The sequence below is a fragment of the Vulpes lagopus genome, chromosome 8 (assembly GCF_018345385.1).
Source record: "Vulpes lagopus strain Blue_001 chromosome 8, ASM1834538v1, whole genome shotgun sequence".
Taxonomy (NCBI): Eukaryota; Metazoa; Chordata; class Mammalia; order Carnivora; family Canidae; genus Vulpes; species Vulpes lagopus.
In genome coordinates, this window is record NC_054831.1 from 47782586 (window position 1) to 47801263 (window position 18678).

General features: G+C 35.9%; 1 long non-coding RNA gene and 1 pseudogene across 1 annotated transcript in view; both read left to right on the forward strand.

The window, feature by feature from the left end:
- The first annotated feature begins 509 nt into the window (after positions 1-509).
- Positions 510-18678, forward strand: part of LOC121497149 — a 269382-nt gene continuing 251213 nt past the window's right edge. The window contains exons 1-2 of the long non-coding RNA XR_005989411.1: positions 510-578; positions 981-1025. This is a non-coding gene — a long non-coding RNA (uncharacterized LOC121497149). The remainder of the gene's footprint in view (positions 579-980; positions 1026-18678) is intronic.
- On the forward strand, positions 4170-4965 carry LOC121497148 (annotated as a pseudogene).

The window sequence follows — 18678 nt, forward strand, 5'->3', positions numbered from 1 at the left end:
TGAGTCTCTTGTAGACAGCAAATAGATGGGTCCTGCTTTTTTATCCAGTCTGAAACCCTGTGCCTTTTGATGGGGTCATTAAGCCCATTCACGCTCAGAGTTACTATTGACAGATATGAGTTTAGTGTCATCATGATATCTATTCAGTCCTTGTTTTAGTGGATTGTTCCACTGAACTTCTTCTTAAAGGGGAATTTTAAGAGTCCCCCTTAAAATTTCTTGCAGAGCTGGTTTGGAGGTCACATATTCTTTCAGTTCCTGCCTGTCTTGGAAGCTCTTTATCTCTCCTTCCATTTTGAATGAGAGCCTTGCTAGGATAGAAGAATTTCAGTAGCTATCATACCTTTACTTTTTTATTTCTTTATTTGAGGTCATTAAAGGTCTATATAAGATGATTCCAACTATTTCCATAGCTCAGTTTGAGAAATGAGGTAATGACATTTGGCAGAAACATTAAAGCTATACTAACCTCATACAACTGCTAACTCTCGGAATATTATTCCAGACAACTTGGACATAGGAAGCAATTGGAAGAACTCAATGAATCACAGAACTGGAGCTGGTGAAAGTTTCTCAAGGTGGAAAATCATTTAGGTGTAAAATCTATTGTTTTAATTTTTTTTCCCTCATCCTTGTATCCTTCATTTAATACTTTTGAAAAAGAGAATTATTTTTGGAACAAGATTTTTTTCACTAAATTTTTATTCTTTCTAGAATGTGTTGGCTGTAATTTGAATGGATGAATGAATGAATGAATGAATGACTTTGCTGGCTTGTTATTTTAAAAGTAAAAACATTGCCATGGCAATGTATAAATCATAGGGAATAGAATACCATTTTTAACCTGTAGGTTGAGTATTTAATAATTTAATTTTATTTAGTAAACATTCATTCAATATTTGAGGGACATTTCTAGACATTAGGGATATTGAAAATTAATAATAAAAAAAAATTAATAATGTGTTGTCTCTGGCTTTCAGGGATTTTCCAGTGAGATGATTGTAGAAACTGCTCTGTAGAGTGTGGTAAGTGCTCTATTGGTATCACAAGCCAATATATCTCTCCTTTTTTTTTCTATGTGTAGAGCCAGTATATCTCATATGAGCTATAGTAGCAGCTAAAGCCATGGATAATGTTTCACAGAGAACTTTAAAAAATTCATGAGGCATAGAATGGAAAGTCGGTTTAGATGGGAGGCATTTTAGACAAAAGGAACAACATTTAAAAAACACAAAGCATAAAAGGTACTGTGTTTGGGATTATGCACTATAATGTTATGATACATGAGGAGGAGTTTTTATAGGAGATGAAACTGGAAAAAATAAGTTGGGGTAAAATTGAAAGTAGTTTTAACAGCCATATTAAGAAGTATAAATTTAATCTAAAGCAACATGAAGATCTCAAAGATCTTTAAATGATAGTGGACCCAGTCCTATTTTTTTTTTTTTTTGGAGATAATTCTAATGATATTGTAAGGGATGGATTCAAAAGAGGAAAACTAGGAACAAGGAGACCAGTTTTGAGGCTGTTACACTGTTCAGTAGGAGAGGATGGGGATCTCAGCTAGGGCTATTGGAAAGGAAATAAAGAGAAGTGAGATGGGAGAGAAATGGTTTACATAGAATTGTCTGGGAGCAATAATGGTCTATCATAGTAATGAGAGGTTGAGGAACCAGGGAATATTTGAGAAAGCATTCATAATAGAAGCCATTTGACTGAGTAAGGGCAAGAAGATGCAAAGTGTAGTTTTGTTTGTTTTGGTTGAGAAAGAAGGACAGTTTTCACTTTTTTTTAGAAAGACAAATTTTGTTTTTGTGGTTTTAAGATTGGGTCAAAAAGTGCTCCGAGAGAGAAGGATTAGAATAAGTAGGGGAAAAAGACATCAAGCAACACCTCTTGGTCTCTCGTTAGCTGTAGATTGGTCCAGGCCATATAGAAGTGTATGAGCAACAGTCTAGAATCAATGTTCAATTGGTCTATTTGGCACATGTATTTCTGCGATTTTATTTTTTTTTATCATAATACCTTGCTATTGGCCTGCCTGTATTGGCCTTTATTTACTGTTTTCTCTTACCTGGTTCTGGCCTAGTCTACTTCATCACCTATGACTTCTCTCCTTGAAGTCTGTTTACATTAATCTGATTATAGTGAGCTGGATGAGAAAAATGAAATTTATTAGGAGAGTACAGAGGTGTTTCATAGAACTCAAAGGCAGGCAGGAGAATCCTTACTTACTAGACTTTGTGTATCTGCAACTTTTTTTTTGTCTCTGCAGAACGGAGCAAGTGTGATAGGTAGAAGATGCCAACCCACAGTACCCAAGTTTCATGTATATGTAGTCTAGTTACATGAAAAAAAAACCTACTTTCTCTCAGCCAGTTCCAAAAAATCAATCTCAGAACTTTTTGTAATCTTGTCACCTCTTAGTCTTCTAACAGTAGAGATATTGTTCTAATTCTGTAGAAAATGATATGTTTTCATTGGAATAATGATCTAAAATATAGATTAATTACAACCTGGGATTCTAGGCTTTCCTGTAACTAATACATTGAAAATAAGCCTTTTATTTGTCCACATGAACCTAAAGTAACACAGAAATTTCTTCTAAGAGTCTCTAGTACCCTGTGCTGTGGCCAAGCTACAAGGTTCAGTTAAATGACTGATGTATTTGTCCACAATAATTGGTGATGTTTGCGATGTTTGCTAGGTCTCAACAGGACACCTTGATTTGAGACTGAGACTGAATTTCAGAATTTTCCCCATCTATCCCTTTCTCTCATAACTTGGCTCATGTATCAGATGGTTATAGACATATGGACTTCAAACTCTTATATCTCCTATATGCAGTTTCTTTCAACTCATAAAAAAACAAAGAAACTGGGAGTAGGAGAAAACTTCTGGGATAACTTAAGTTTGAGGAAGGAGGAGGCCTCGTTTCATCATATCAGGGACATATTACCAGAGGTCACAAGGCAATAAGTCAATTATTACAGTTAACTTGTATTTATGTAAAATATAAGTAAACAATAGTATTAGAAATGATGTTTGGGGAACAACTTTGCAATCTCCTTAAAAAATAGGTTGGTAGATATAATTTGCCATTAAAATAAGGGGACTGGCACCATAGTATAGTGCCTCTTTCTTTTGTGACAAGTCAAGTCTCATAATGCAGAAAATTAACAATATTATAAAATTAAAAGTCAATACATAAGTCAATAGATACTTATACCTGATAAAAGGACAGAAGAAAATCAATCCTTAGACATACTTTTAAGTTCCTTATATGCGATATATTTATATTTTATTGATTGAGTTTATCTCCACACTCCACTTACGCTATCCCCATCCCAAATGGGAAGAGAAAGGATACAAAAGATGAACTACTGATCTGTCTCATCCACAAAATCACAGATGCTTTAGTCTGGATAAACCTTTTAATATGGCAGAAACTTTTTGTGCTGTGATTCTGGTTTTGTTTATTTATAAAATGTCCAAACGGATGTCCAGTGATGTGACTAATGATGTGTCAGCACCAGCTTCATGACGTGCAGAGGCAGGCCCCCTGTCAGGAACACAGGTCCTTTGGGGAGACCCTGGAGGGTTTCTTGCTTCCTAAAAGGCCTGGAGGTGGCTCAGATTGCTCTTACCATCCTTTTCCCCCCACCTCAGGTAAGTTTAGGAAACCACACCCAATTTCTGAGGAACTGAGTGAAGGTGACAAACAGGCAGTGGAAATCTGGCTTTGCAGCTAGGTATTGTGTTGTGCATGCTTTGGGTGAAGTTCACCTTTGGCCATTTACAAGGACAATTGAATTTAGAGGAAAAAGTGTATTTCAAATTTTACATTTGAAAGTTACATTAACTTAGGTGCCAGGGTGGCTCTGTTGGTTAGGCGTCTGCCTTTGGCTCAGCTCATGATCCCAAGGTCCAGCCCTGCATTGGGCTCCCTGCTTAGGGAGGAGTCTGCTTCTCCTCCTCCCTCTGTTTATCCTCCTCCTGGTGGTGCTCTCTTTCTTTCTCTTTGTTAAAGAAATCATTAAATCTTTTTAAAAAAAAAAAAGTCACATTAACTTAAAAGCAGATGCCCTTGCATACTTTCCTTGAATTTCAAGAATACAACTGACAAATCAGAAAAATCAGAACTGAAGAAACAAGAGCCCGGCGTGAACATGGGGAAGCAAAAGAAAGCAAGAAAGTATGTGACCATGAAGCGAATGCTTAGTCTCTGAGATCAGAGGCTTAAAGACAAGGATAAATTAAAACCTAATAAAAAAGAAAAGAAAGATCCCACTGCACCCAAGGAAAGAGAAGTCCCCCAACATCCTTCCTGCTTATTCTTCCAATATAACACACAGCTGGGCCCACCTTACCACATCCTGGTTGATACCAACTTTATCAACTTTTCCATTAAAGCCAAACTTGACTTAGTACAGTCAATGATGGACTGTCTGTATGCCAAGTGTATCCCTTGTATAACTGACTGTGTAATGGCTGAAATTGAGAAACTGGGGCAAAAATATCGGGTGGCTCTAAGGATTGCCAAGGATCCAAGATTTGAACGATTGCCATGCACACACAAAGGAACCTATGCAGATGACTGCTTAGTACAGAGAGTAACTCTGCACAAGTGTTACATTGTGGCCACAGGACCTTAAACAAAGGATCCAGAAGATCCCTGGAGTTCCCATCATGTACATCTCTTTCTTTTTTAATTATTTGTTTATTAATAGAGAGAGAGAGAGAGAGAGAGAGAGAGAGGCAGAGACACAGGCAGAGGGAGAAGCAGGCTCCATGTGGGGAGCGGAGCCTGACGTGGGACTTGATCCCGGGTCTCCAGGATCACACCCTGGGCTGCAGGCAGCACTAAACTGCTATGCCACCAGGGCTGCCCCCATCATGTACATTTCTAACCATAGGTACAACACTGAGCGGATGCCAGATGATTATGGAGCCCCTCAGTTCTAATTCTTAAAAGATAGAGTTTTTCTGCCTTCTTATACCAACTTTTTCTGTTGCCAGTTCATATTAGCAATATGCTATAGTATGAATTATTCTTCTTACCCATTTGCTCTGTTACGAGCTGTGTATGGTTAAATATACTCATTTTTTGATGTTTTGAAATCAGTATTTTGTATCATTTCAAGTATTGTTGCATCTTTCTATAAATCAGATGATTGCTTGTATAATTTGATGGTTGTTTTATATTGATTTACTCAACAAACATTTATTAAAGTTATATTAGGTACTTAAAAAGAACAATCAGAACTGGAATTATATAACATTCATTCATTAATTTATTTATTCAACAAGGATTCAGTGCTTTCTATGTGTTAAGCCGTGCCATTTCCTGGATCTATAATAACAATACAGAATGAGGGATCCTGACTTAGACAGAAATGATTAAGAAACACCATGCAAATGATAGCTAGGAGATACCTAGTAAAGAGACAGAAGATAGAGCAAAGAACTCCAGGCAGAGGACCTGATGAAGAGTCAAAGATGGGAAAGGTCATAGGGGATGAAAGAACTAAAGACCAGAAATAATTGGAGTAGCAAAAGCAAAAGTGGGGAGATGGGATAGGTGAGGCAAGAGAGGTGGGCAGATCATGCAGTTTGCTGTTGATCATTTGAGGATTGTGGTTTCTTAATCGAAGAACAATGTGAAGCCATGGAAAGATTTTCGGTAGTATATTGTCTATTTGCAGGATAATTGTTTAAAAAAATAAAATCATGATTTTCATACAAATATAAAATAAACGCATGTCAGAGATATTATTTAATCATTAATTAATGATGTTCCAAGTGATTCAAAGGAGAATCCAAAAGCAGATATAGATAGATAGATAGATAGATAGATAGATAGATAGATAGATAGATATAGATATAGATATATACACCCCCATAGACTATCAGGAATGCTGAAATGCCATATTATAGTCATCGAGGAGTCAATTCAGCTTACGAAGTTTGGATCAGCGGGACTCTATCATGAGCCATTTTTCATTTCTATGTCTATAATCTTGCTTTGGTTGATCTTATTTACTAACATAATCTTTATGTGCCATCTACCCACTGAATACTATCAAATTCTTAACACTTACAGTAATTCCACTGACTTGTCTTCTGGTTGGTTCAAAATTAAGGTGTAGCAAACAAATTGTGATCACTGTTTCCTTCTCCATATGCTAGTGGCTCTCCCCCCAGATCTCCCTAATTTTGTCCACAGTACTTCTATGCATTTGGAAAGTCATGCCAGAATGAAGAAGCCATCTCCAATGCCCCTCTCTCCTCTACTTCATATCAAATCTAGCACACACATACACTTCTTTCCATACCCTTTCCCACTGTTCTGATTCACAACAGTATTGTCTTTTCAGTGTAGTCCATTTTCTTTTCTTGATATATAATTCATATATCATTAAATTCACTCCGTTAAAGTATACAATTGAGTGGTTTTTATTGTATTCACATTTCTGTGCAACCACCCTCAAAGTCTAAGTTTAGAACATTTTCATCACCCTAAAAATAAATTCCTAATGCATTAGCCGTCACTCTGCATATCCATCCCTACTCTCTCCTAGCCTCAGGCACCAATAATCTTTTTTTTTGCACTTAAAAATTTTATTTACATTCTAATAATTAACATATAATGTATTCCTGGTTTCGGAGGTAGAGGTCCGTAATTCATCTGTCTTATATAACACCCAGTGCTCATTACATCAAGTGTCCTCCCTAATATCCATCACCAGTTATCCCATCCCCCCATCCTCCTCCCCTCCCACAACCCTCAATATTCTTTTTTTTTTTTTTGTATTTTTTTTATTGGAGTTCGATATGCCAACATATACAATAACTACCAGTGCTCATCCCATCAAGTGCCCCCCTCAGTGCCCATCACTTAGTCACCCCATCCCCCCACCCACCTCCCCTTCCACTACCCCTTGTTCATTTCCCAGAGTTAGGAGACTCCAATGTTCTGTCACCCTCACTGATATTTCCCACTCATTTTCTCTGCTTTCCCCTTTATCCCCTTTCACTATTTTTTTATATTCCCCAAATGAATGAGACCATAAAATGTTTGTCCTTCTCTGATTGACTTACTTCACTCATCATAATACCCTCCAGTTCTATGTGGATACATTGAAGCAAATGGTGGGTATTTGTCATTTCTAATGGCTGAAAAATAGTCCATTGTATATATAGACCACAGCTTCTTCATCCGTTCATCTTTTGATGGACACCGAGGCTCCTTCCACAGTTTGGCTATTGTGGACATTGCTGCTAGAAACATTGAGGTGCAGGTGTCCTGCCATTTCACTGCATCTGTATCTTTGGGGTAAATGCCCAACAGTGTAATTGCTGGGTCGTAGGGCAGGTCTATTTTTAACTCTTTGAGGAACCTCCACACAGTTTTCCAGAGTGGCTGCACCAGTTCACATTCCCACCAACAGTGCAAGAGGGTTCTCCTTTCTCTACATCCTCTCCAACATGTGTTGTTTCCTGTCTTGTTAATTTTCTCCATTCTCACTGGTGTGAGGTGGTATCTCATTGTGGTTTTGATTTGTATTTCCCTGATGGCAAGTGATGCAGAGCATTTTCTCATGTGCTTGTTGGCCATGTCTACATCTTCCATGTGAAATTTCTGTTCATGTCCTTTGCCCATTTCATGATTGGATTGTTTGTTCCTTTGCTGTTGAGTTTAATAAGTTCTTTATAGATCTTGGGTACTAGCCCTTTATCTGATAGGACATTTGCAAATATCTTCTCCCATTCTGTAGGTTGTCTTTTAGTTTTCTTGACTGTTTCTTTTACTGTGCAGAAGCTTTTAATATTGATTAAGTCCCAATAGTTCATTTTTGCTTTTGTTTCTCTTGCCTTCATAGATGTATCTGGCAAGAAGTTGCTGTGGCCGAGTTCAAAAAGGGTGTTGCCTGTGTTCTCTTCTAGGATTTTGATGGATTCTTGTCTCACATTTAGATCTTTCATCCATTTTGGGTGTATCTTTGTGTACGGTGCAAGAGAGTGGTCTAGTTTCATTCTTCTGCATGTGGCTGTCCAATTTTCCCAGCACCATTTATTGAAGAGACTGTCCTTTTTCCAGTAGATATTCTTTCCTGCTTTGTCGAATATTAGTTGACCATAGAGTTGAGGGCCCATTTCTGGGTTCTCTATTCTGTTCCATTGATCTATGTGTCTGTTTTTGTGCCAATACCATTCTGTCTTGATGATCACATCTTTATAGTACAACTTGAAATCTGGCATTGTGATGTCCTGGCTCTGGTTTTCTTTTTCAATAGTCCCCTGGCTAATTGGGGTCTTTTCTGATTCCACACAAATCTTAAGATTATTTTTTCCAACTCTCTGAAGAAAGTCCATGGTATTTTGATAGGGATTGCATTAAATGTGTAAATAGGCACCAATAATCTACCGTCTGTTTTTGTACATTTGCTTATCCTGGCCATTTCATATAAATGGAACTCTGTAAATGTGATCCTGTGTTATTGACTCCTTTCATTTAGGATAGTGTTTCAAGGTTCATCCACATTGTACCGTGTATCAGTACTTAATTACTTTGTATAGGTGAATAATACTCCATTGGATGGATTTAACACATTTTACACGTTCATTCATCACTTGATAGACATTTGGGTTATTTTCACTTTTGACTATTTTGAATAATGCTGCTGTGAACATTTGCATACATATTTCTGTGTGAATATTTGTTTTCATTTGTATTGGATCTTGAAGTGGAATTGTTGGGTGATATGGTAACCCTATGTTTAACTTTTTGAGGAACTGCTAAATTCTGTTACAAAATCACTACACCAGATTTGCATTCCTAATAGCAGTGTATGAAGGTTCCAATTTCTCTGTCTTTACCAAAACTTGCTATTATTTGATTTTTTATCATAACCATTTAAGATGAGTGAAGATGAATTATAAAGATAAAAACTCATTATAGTTTTGATTTAAATTTTCATAATTATCAATGATGTGAACACTTTTTTCATGTGCTTATTGGCCATTTATATGTCTTCTTTGGAGAATATGTGTTGAAATCCTTTACCTACTTTTTAAATAGATAATTAGCGCTTTTTTATTGAGTTGTAAGGATTCTTTATATGTTATGACTACAAGGTTTTTATCAGATATATGACTGGCAAGTATTTTGTCCCATTCTGTGGACTGTTTTTTCACTTTCTTGTTGGTTTTCATTTGCAGGACAGAAGTTTTAAAATTTTGAATACTCCAACATAATTTTCTTTTGTTTTTTATGCTTTTGGTATTATATCTAAGAAACTATTGCTTAATCCAAAGTTATGAATATTTACTCCAAGTTTTATTATAAAAGTTTTATATACTTAATTCTTACATTTAGACTAGTGATTCATTCTGAGTTAATTTTAATTTTAATTTAAAATAAGGATTTATTGTCATTCGTTTGCCTGTGGATATTCATTTGTCCTGGCATTATTTGTTGAAAATGTTATTATTTTGCTGTTGAAATAGTCTTTGTACCCTTTTAAAAAATCAGATGACCCCAAAATGTATGGATGACCCCTAAATGTATGGAAATAAAATCCATTTCATACATTTCATACATTCATACATTCATTCATACATTCATACATTTCATTTCTATTCATTATACTGTACGTCTATCTTTATGGCAGTACCATACTGTCTTGATTATTACAGTTTTACGATAAGATTTGAGATTGAAAAGTGTGAGTACTCCAAATTTGTTCTTTTTTGATACTATTTTATCAAATTTGTGTCCCTTGCATTTCCATATAAATTTTAGGACAAATTTGTCAATCTCTGCAGCAAAGACAGATAGGATTTTGATAGAGATTGTGTTAATCTGTGGATCTGTTTGGAGAATATTGTTGCCTTAATAATATTAAGTTTTCTGATCATGTGAGGTTTGTTTTCATTTATTTGAATATTCTTCAATTCAAATTGCAAATAAACCTATTAAAATTATGACAATAATGTGATTATCTTTCACATCCTCCAGAATGGTAAATATTATATAATGTCTGGTAACTCTAAGGGTTGGTGAGGATATGGGAAAGGGGTTCAGTTAAGGACTAAGATTAAAGTATAAATTAGCATAATGCAATTGGAGAGCCATTAATCAAAATCTAATAAAATTAGAGATGCACATGCCTTACATTCAGCTAGTATATCTGCCCTACATGTACCTATCTACCCTTAGGAACTCTCATATGTTACAGAAAAAGGCATGCAAAAAATATTATTGTAGGTTATTAGTAATAAAAAATGGGAAATTATGTAATTACCCATCAATCTAAGGACTAATAAACAGGTTTATGATTACTGTGGAACACTTCACAAAAAAATGAAATAAATGAATAATATACATGCAGTCAACATGTATAAATACCCAACTTACTGTGTTTTTTAAGTATATAACAAAAGGTTTGGTACAGCATATTTCTTATATAAATAAACACAACCAAAACATTAGTAAAGGTTGTTAATAAATGTGTGTGCATAATGTATAAATGTATAAAAATGTATGCAATGTATACAATGTATAAATCAATAAATCAACATATAAATCAATGTATAAAAACATACCAACTTCAGAAGAGTGGCTACTTTTGGGGAAGAAAGTAGGAAAATCATGGGGGAATTACTTATTTTTTCTTTAAAATCAAAATAGAAGAAACTGAAGAAGTGAAAATGTTACTAAGTGTTTAGCCTGACTGTGGCTTCATAGATGTTTATTATGTTACTCTTATGTTTAAAATATCTCAAAATTAGAAATCAAAGAATAATCTGTTTTAAGTACTTTAAAATGATACAGAGGTGTTACTTTATTATTAATATGACTTTAAAGGCCATTACTAGACAATTAGAACTTATTCTGAGGGCTTTGATTTTATCTATCCTCTGCTTGAAAGATCATAATATTAAACATATGGTGATTTAAAAGTATAATATTTATATTTGGCATGTATCAAATAAATATATAAATATACATACCACACATGATAGGATATATGCGTATTTGTATTCACATAGATAGATATATGTTGTTTGTTTATTTTAAGTTTTTATTTAAATTCCAGTTAGTTGAGTGTGCCTGGGTGGCTCATTCAGTTAAGAATCAGACTATCAGGGATCCCTGGGTGGCGCAGCGGTTTGGCGCCTGCCTTTGGCCCAGGGCGCGATCCTGGAGATCCGGGATCGAATCCCACGTCAGGGTCCCGGTGCATGGAGCCTGCTTCTCCCTCTGCCTGTGTCTCTGCCTCTCTCTCTCACTGTGTTCCTATCATAAATAAATAAAAAAAAAATTAAAAAAAAAAGAATCAGACTATCATATATATATTATATATGTAAATAAATAAATATATATATATATTTCTTGGGAGAAAACAGATCATAATTACAGAGTTACTCTAGTTTCTAATGCATCATTATAGCCCATCTGAATTTCAAGAGATTCATCTTTTCCTTTCCTCAATAGAATTAAAATACCTCTACTTAATTCAGGCTAGATCCTCAGCATGCTCTTAAAAAATCACCTGTTCTTCCCAGGGACCAAAACATCTGAAGATCATCAGCTTACTTATGAAGCACTAGACTTTTAGGCTTTTTAGTCCCCTTTATTTTCATGGTTCTATAATGCATTTAAGAATATAATTCTCTTCATGGAAACTAATGAGAATGAAGATACAACCATTCAAAATCTTTGGGACGCAGCAAAAGCAGTCCTAAGGGGGAAATACATTGCAATACAAGCATCCATTCAAACACTGGAAAGAACTCAAATACAAAACCTAACCTTACACATAAAGGAGCTAGAGAAAAAACAGCAGATAGATCCTACACCCAGCAGAAGAAGAGAGTTAATTAAGATTCGAGCAGAACTCAATGAAATCGAAACCAGAAGAACTGTGGAACAGATCAACAAAACCAGGAGTTGGTTCTTTGAAAGAATTAATAAGATAGATAAACCATTAGCCAGCCTTATTAAAAAGAAGAGAGAGAGAAGACTCAAATTAATAAAATCATGAATGAGAAAGGAGAGATCACTACCAACACCAAGGAAATACAAATAATTTTAAAAACATATTATGAACAGCTATATGCCAATAAATTAGGCAATCTAGAAGAAAGGGACGCATTCCTGGAAAGCCACAAACTACCAAAACTGGAACTGGAAGAAATAGAAAACCTGAACAGGCCAATAATCAGGGAGGAAATTGAAGCAGTCATCAAAAACCTCCTGAGACACAAAAGTCCAGGGCCAGATGGCTTCCCAGGGGAATTCTATCAAACGTTTAAGGAAGAAACCATACCTATTCTACTAAAGCTGTTTGGAAAGATAGAAAGAGATGGAGTACTTCCAAATTCGTTCTATGAGGCCAGCATCACCTTAATTCCAAAACCAGACAAAGACCCCACCAAAAAGGAGAATTACAGACCAATATCCCTGATGAACATGGATGCAAAAATTCTCAACAAGATACTAGCCAATAGGATCCAACAACACATTAAGAAAATTATTCACCATGACCAAGTAGGATTTGTCCCCGGGACACAAGGCTGCTTCAACACTCGTAAAACAATCAATGTGATTCATTATATCAGCAAGAGACAAACCAAGAACCATATGGTCCTCTCATTAGATGCAGAGAAAGCATTTGACAAAATACAGCATCCATTCCTGATAAAAACTCTTCAGAGTGTAGAGGTAAAGGGAACATTCCTCAACATCTTAAAAGCCATCTACGAAAAGCCCACAGCAAATATCATTCTCAATGGGGAAGCACTGGGAGCCTTTCCCCTAAGATCAGGAAAAAGACAGGGATGTCCACTCTCACCACTGCTATTCAACATAGTACTGGAAGTCCTAGCCTCAGCAATCAGACAAGAAAAAGAAATAAAAGGCATTCAAACTGGCAAAGAAGAAGTCAAACTCTCCCTCTTCGCCGATGACATGATACTCTACATAGAAAACCCAAAAGGCTCCACCCCAAGATTGCTAGAACTCATATAGCAATTTGGTAGCGTGGCAGGATACAAAATCAATGCCCAGAAATCAATGGCATTTCTATACACTAACAATGAGACTGAAGAAAGAGAAATTAAGGAGTCAATCCCATTTACAATTGCACCCAAAAGCATAAGATACCTAGGAAAAACCTAACCAAAGAGGTAAAGGATCTATACCCTAAAAAGTATAGAACACATCTGAAAGAAATTGAGGAAGACACAAAGAGATGGAAAACTATTCCATGCTCATGGATTGGCAGAATTAATATTGTGAAAATGTCAATGTTACCCAGGGCAATTTACACGTTTAATGCAATCCCTATCAAAATACCATGGTCTTTCTTCAGAGAGTTAGAACAAATTAAGATTTGTATGGAATCAGAAAAGACCCCGAATAGCCAGGGGAATTTTCAAAAAGAAAACCATAGCTGGGGGTATCACAATGCCAGATTTCAGGTTGTACTACAAAGCTGTGGTCATCAAGACAGTGTGGTACTGGCACAGAAACAGACACATAGATCAATGGAACAGAATAGAGAACCCAGAAGTAGACCCTGAACTTTATGGTCAACTAATATTCGATAAAGGAGGAAAGACTATCCACTGGAAGAAAGAGTCTCTTCAATAAATGGTGCTGGGAAAATTGGACAGCCACATGCAGAAGAATGAAACTAGACCACTCTCTTTCACCAGACACAAAGATAAACTCAAAATGGATGAAAGATCTAATTGTGAGACAAGATTCCATCAAAATCTGGAACTGGAGGGTATTATGCTGAGTGAAGTAAGTCAATCGGAGAAGGACAAACAGTGTATGTTCTCATTCATTTGGGGAATATAAATAATAGTGAAAGGGAATATAAGGGAAGGGAGAAGAAATGTGTGGGAAATATCAGAAAGGGAGACAGAACATAAAGACTCCTAACTCTGGGAAACGAACTAGGGGTGTTGGAAGGAGAGGAGGGCGGGGGGTCGGGGTGGATGGGTGATGGGCACTGAGGGGGGCACTCGACGGGATAAGCACTGGGTGTTATTCTGTATGTTATTAAATTGAACACCAATAAAAAATAAATTTATTATTTAAAAAAAAATATAATTCTTGTAGTTGATCCATTTTTTTCTAGTTACTGCAGTGAGAATTTTGACCTGCTGCCACCTACAATATTCTTTTCCAAAGTGGAAATCCTATGGCATAATTTTGGATTGTGTTCCTAGAAATCCATACTCAAGTCAGGTTCTATAGCCTTCTCAATGTTCTTTTGAGCCACAGATAATCTCTTTATAGCTCTTCTTTTCTTCCCCACTCCTTCCTCCCACCCTACCTGTGCCTGTTGAGGCAGAATCTACGTCTGTTGCTCATGACAAAGAAACTTGACTATTACAATAGAGGTTGAGGTTGGGAAAATAAAATAGTGAGAAAAATGACTGATCATAAGAAGACTGAGGTTGGTATAAGGAATTTGTAGACATTTCATTACTGGAAGGAAACTGAAGTCTGTTATTGTCAGCAGCACATGAGTCTAACTTTAAGTAGACTGAGTAGGAATAACTGCATCTTTATGCATACTACTTTAGGGTATGCAGTGACCAGGTAGGTCAGAGTACATCTTAGCTGGTACAGTGAGAACAGGGATCACTTCTCTGACTAAATGGGTTGAGTCATGCAGTCAGAGGAAATGATGAGGACCAGTCACTTCCTACCCTTTGCTGATAGGAAGTGTAAGTTTTTCTCATATCTAAAGGCCATGTTGGGAAGCAGGAGTTAGAGAAATGAGTATTCTGAATAGACTATTTTCAAATAAAGCCACTAGGATACGTTTAGCTGGCAAAATTGGAAAGTCAGATTGAGGTCCAAGATGAAATAAGTAATTTAAAATATAGAAAATCATATTTCTACATGTCTGAGTGTATAGACTGTAAGTTTCAACCCCTTGGTAGTACATGGTGAGACATTGTCTAATGTTGGTGCAGGAATATATATGTAACTTTAGCTATGGTAGACAAGAACTAAAAATTCAGTTCAAGGTTATCAAATATGTATAATCTTAACCAGAGATTTTACTAACAAAAACTGTGGGTTTTTTTTTTTTTGCCAAATTGCATTTTATCTGAAAAGGTAATACAGAAATATTTGTTTACTGTGAAGTGAATGATTACAGAAAACGTTGCAAAGCCTATCCTTTGATAACTTTCCATGTAAGGAATGCACAAACTCTAAGAATACTTGCAATTTTCATAATTATTGCTTTCTGTCATTGAAAAAGCAAACTTGGAATTTTCTTTGTCTGCCTCATCGCCAAAAAAGCTGATAAAAATGACAACAGATAATCTTCCATTGATTTAAAATTTTCAATCTTTCACTGAATTAAAAAAAGGGAGATGAGAGAAAGCTAGTAAGATATCACCTCCTTATTTACTAAGAAGTTATCAACAAAATAGGCAGCCTAAATGAAAATATCAAAGCTCTTTTGTTTGAGCTATTCCAGAGAATAGAGAAATATTTCATATTAGTGAGTGAAGGTTTATTGTAAATGTAACCTGTTTATTAAATGAACTGGACTTAATGGTGTACAACTAGAAAATAACTGTCTCTCCCTGCCCCACCCCAGCTTCAAATATACTGCATCATATCTCCCTTCCCACACCTGAATGACAGCTCAGGAATATCTCATAATCTTTTATTAACTTTTAGCCTTGAGGATTTTCTTAATTTCTAATAACATACCAAGAACGTATTATTATACTAAGTAATATACTAATTATATATCCAGCTCAGACTAAAGTTTTAATATCATACTCAGTTCAAAGATTCTGCCTCTTTACTTCTTTTTTTTAAGATTTTAATTTATTCATGAGAGACACACAGACAGAGAGAGAGAGAGAGAGAGAGAGAGGCAGAAACAGGAAGAGGGAGAAGCAGGCACCCTGCAGGGGGACTCAATCCCAGGACCACAGGATCACAACCTGAGCCAAAGGCAGATGCTCAATCACCGAGCCACCCAGCTCCAACTTCCACTGCTTCTTTTCACACAGCTCCATCTTCCACTCTTGCACAGCCAGATCTGGGGCCCAAAGATTACTAGTAATGGTCTCTTCCTGCATCTCTTCTTACTACTCCACTTTCTAGTTCATCCAGAGTCTAGGCAAAGAGAATGGAAGTTAGAGGAAAAGGGGTAACATCTTTTACTTAGCTGGGGATCTTCCTCCTTTGGCTCACACTCATTGAACACGAAGTTTTTCTTTATGATAGGAGTCCAAATACTTTCTCTTCAGTGTGATGTATTACTAGCTTTTTCTTAGTCACTCCCTTTTCAACCTTAACCTCCATACTAATGCATTCCCTGATGCAGGCAGTACAGTTTATGGCTAACTTACTGTAATATCCTTTCAGAACCAGCCCTATTCGGTACCTCTTCAGTCTTTTACAGTGGAATTTCCTGCTTATCACCTACTTGTTTGGGGCGCAGGGTCTCTCAAGACATTTGAGGTACTTTTGGAAGTGTCTACCTGCCATTTAGCTTTGAGAAAGAGAAGAATATTTAGAAAACTGGGAAAGTATTTTGGCATGAAAGGAACTCTTAAAGTAGATTTAGATTAGCAGCAATTAAGATTCCACATTAATTTTTTGGGAATCAAAAAACAAGTCCATTTTAGTCTTTCTACTTAATTTTCAGTTCTAAGATTGAAATATTTCTGTATCTGTAGTTTAGAAACTTTTACATCCTTACATAGAGTTGTTGAATCAGTATATTGTACACATGAAACTAATATAACACTGTTTGATAACTAAACTAGAATTAAAATAAAGATTAAAAAACTGAATTTAAAAAAAGAATGCATACCAAGGAGAAAATTTTTAAAGATTATTCAATATTACATGGTTTGTATTAGTAACAGTAGAAGAAATACTGCATAGGCCCATAAATTAGGAATGCTTCAATAAATTACAGCCATTCAGGGGATCCCTGGGTGGCTCAGCGATTTAGCACCTTCCTCGGCCCAGGGCGTGATCCTGGAATCCCGGGATCGAATCCCACGTCGGGCTCCCTAAGTGGAGCCTGCTTCTCCCTCTGCCTGTGTCTCTGCCTCTCTCTCTCTCTCTCTCTCTCTATCATGAATAAATAAATAAAATCTTAAAAAAATTACAGCCATTCATTGGATGGAATATTATGTGGCAATTAATAGGACATGTATATTTAGTTCCTTGAAAAGGATCTCTGAAACTTTTAAAAATATGTAGAAGAAATATATAATGTAAATTTAATCTATATTTAAATCTGTAAAAAAAAAAAAAAAAAGGTGGGGGTAGGAGAGAAAAATTCAAAATTGGCCTAAAATCTAACAGAATAGCAAGTAGTCTGCATTTCTCTTGGAAGAATGGGAAATATGCTTAAGTCTTAAGAAATTTTTGATATGTGTACATGGATTTAAAATATTTCTACTTAAAACATTATATGGTCTCATTCATTTGGGGAATATAAAAAGTAGTGAAAGGGAATAAATGGGAAAGGAAAGAAAATGAGTGAAAAATATCAGTGAGGGTGACAGAACATGAGAGACATCTAACTCTGGGAAATGAACAAAGGGTAGTGGAAAGGGAGGTGGGCAGGGGGTTGGAGTGACTGGGTGATGGGCACTGAGGGGGGCACTTGACGGGATAAGCACTGGTAGTTATGCTATATGTTGGCAAATTGAACTCCAATAAAATAAAATAATAATAAAATAAAATAAAATAAAATAAAATAAAATAAAAATAAAATAAAAATATTTCTACTTAATAAACTCACTTTTTGTTTCCTTTTTCACCTTTTTTATTTTTTTAAAGATTTTATTTATTTATTCATGACAGACTCACAGAGAGAGAGAGAGGGGAAGAGAGAGAGAGAGAGAGAGGCAGAGACACAGGCAGAGGGAGAAAGCAGGCTCCATGCAGGGAGCCTGACACGGGGCGGCTCTAAACCGCTGGGCCACCGGGACTGCATTTTTCACTTTTAGACCTTGAAGAATTATAAATAATAGGTGACAGTGGGGGTAAATAAAGTTAAAATTATCTGGACAGAGAGTTTCACCTCAGTCATTATTGTTTCCTTTGGACAATTACCTTTTATCATACCCCCTCAAATTCCATCGTTATTGCTACAAGGCACTTTTGCATATTTTTTCCTCAAAAATTATGCCGCATAGAGTAAGTCTGAAAGAAGAGTATCTGTTATACTCAACTTTGAGGCAGACTACATGCATAAAACTTTCCTGTGGTAAAGCCAGATACAAATACAGAGTGATTAACAGAAATGAGAAACACAGAACTTGACCACATGTATGGAGTTTCTCCTTTCCTGTGGGAATTTATTTAAGCAGGTGATAACTTTTTTGGAAAGAAATCCTTCCACAGTATGAAATGCATTTATCATTCATGTGTCATGGAGACTGTTTACTTGGGCGAGAAATTCTTTTGAGAAATTCAGACTCTAGAACAAAATAAACAACTTAAAATTGAAAATAAATATGCCAAAGGTTGTCTTTTACTTTTTAAAAAATTGTATGCTTAATTTTACTAGCCTTGGAAATATGTGAGTGTATATATACACTATGCTTAATTGTTCAGTACTTTTGCATATGAACATTTTTCTTGCTAATAAACTTAAA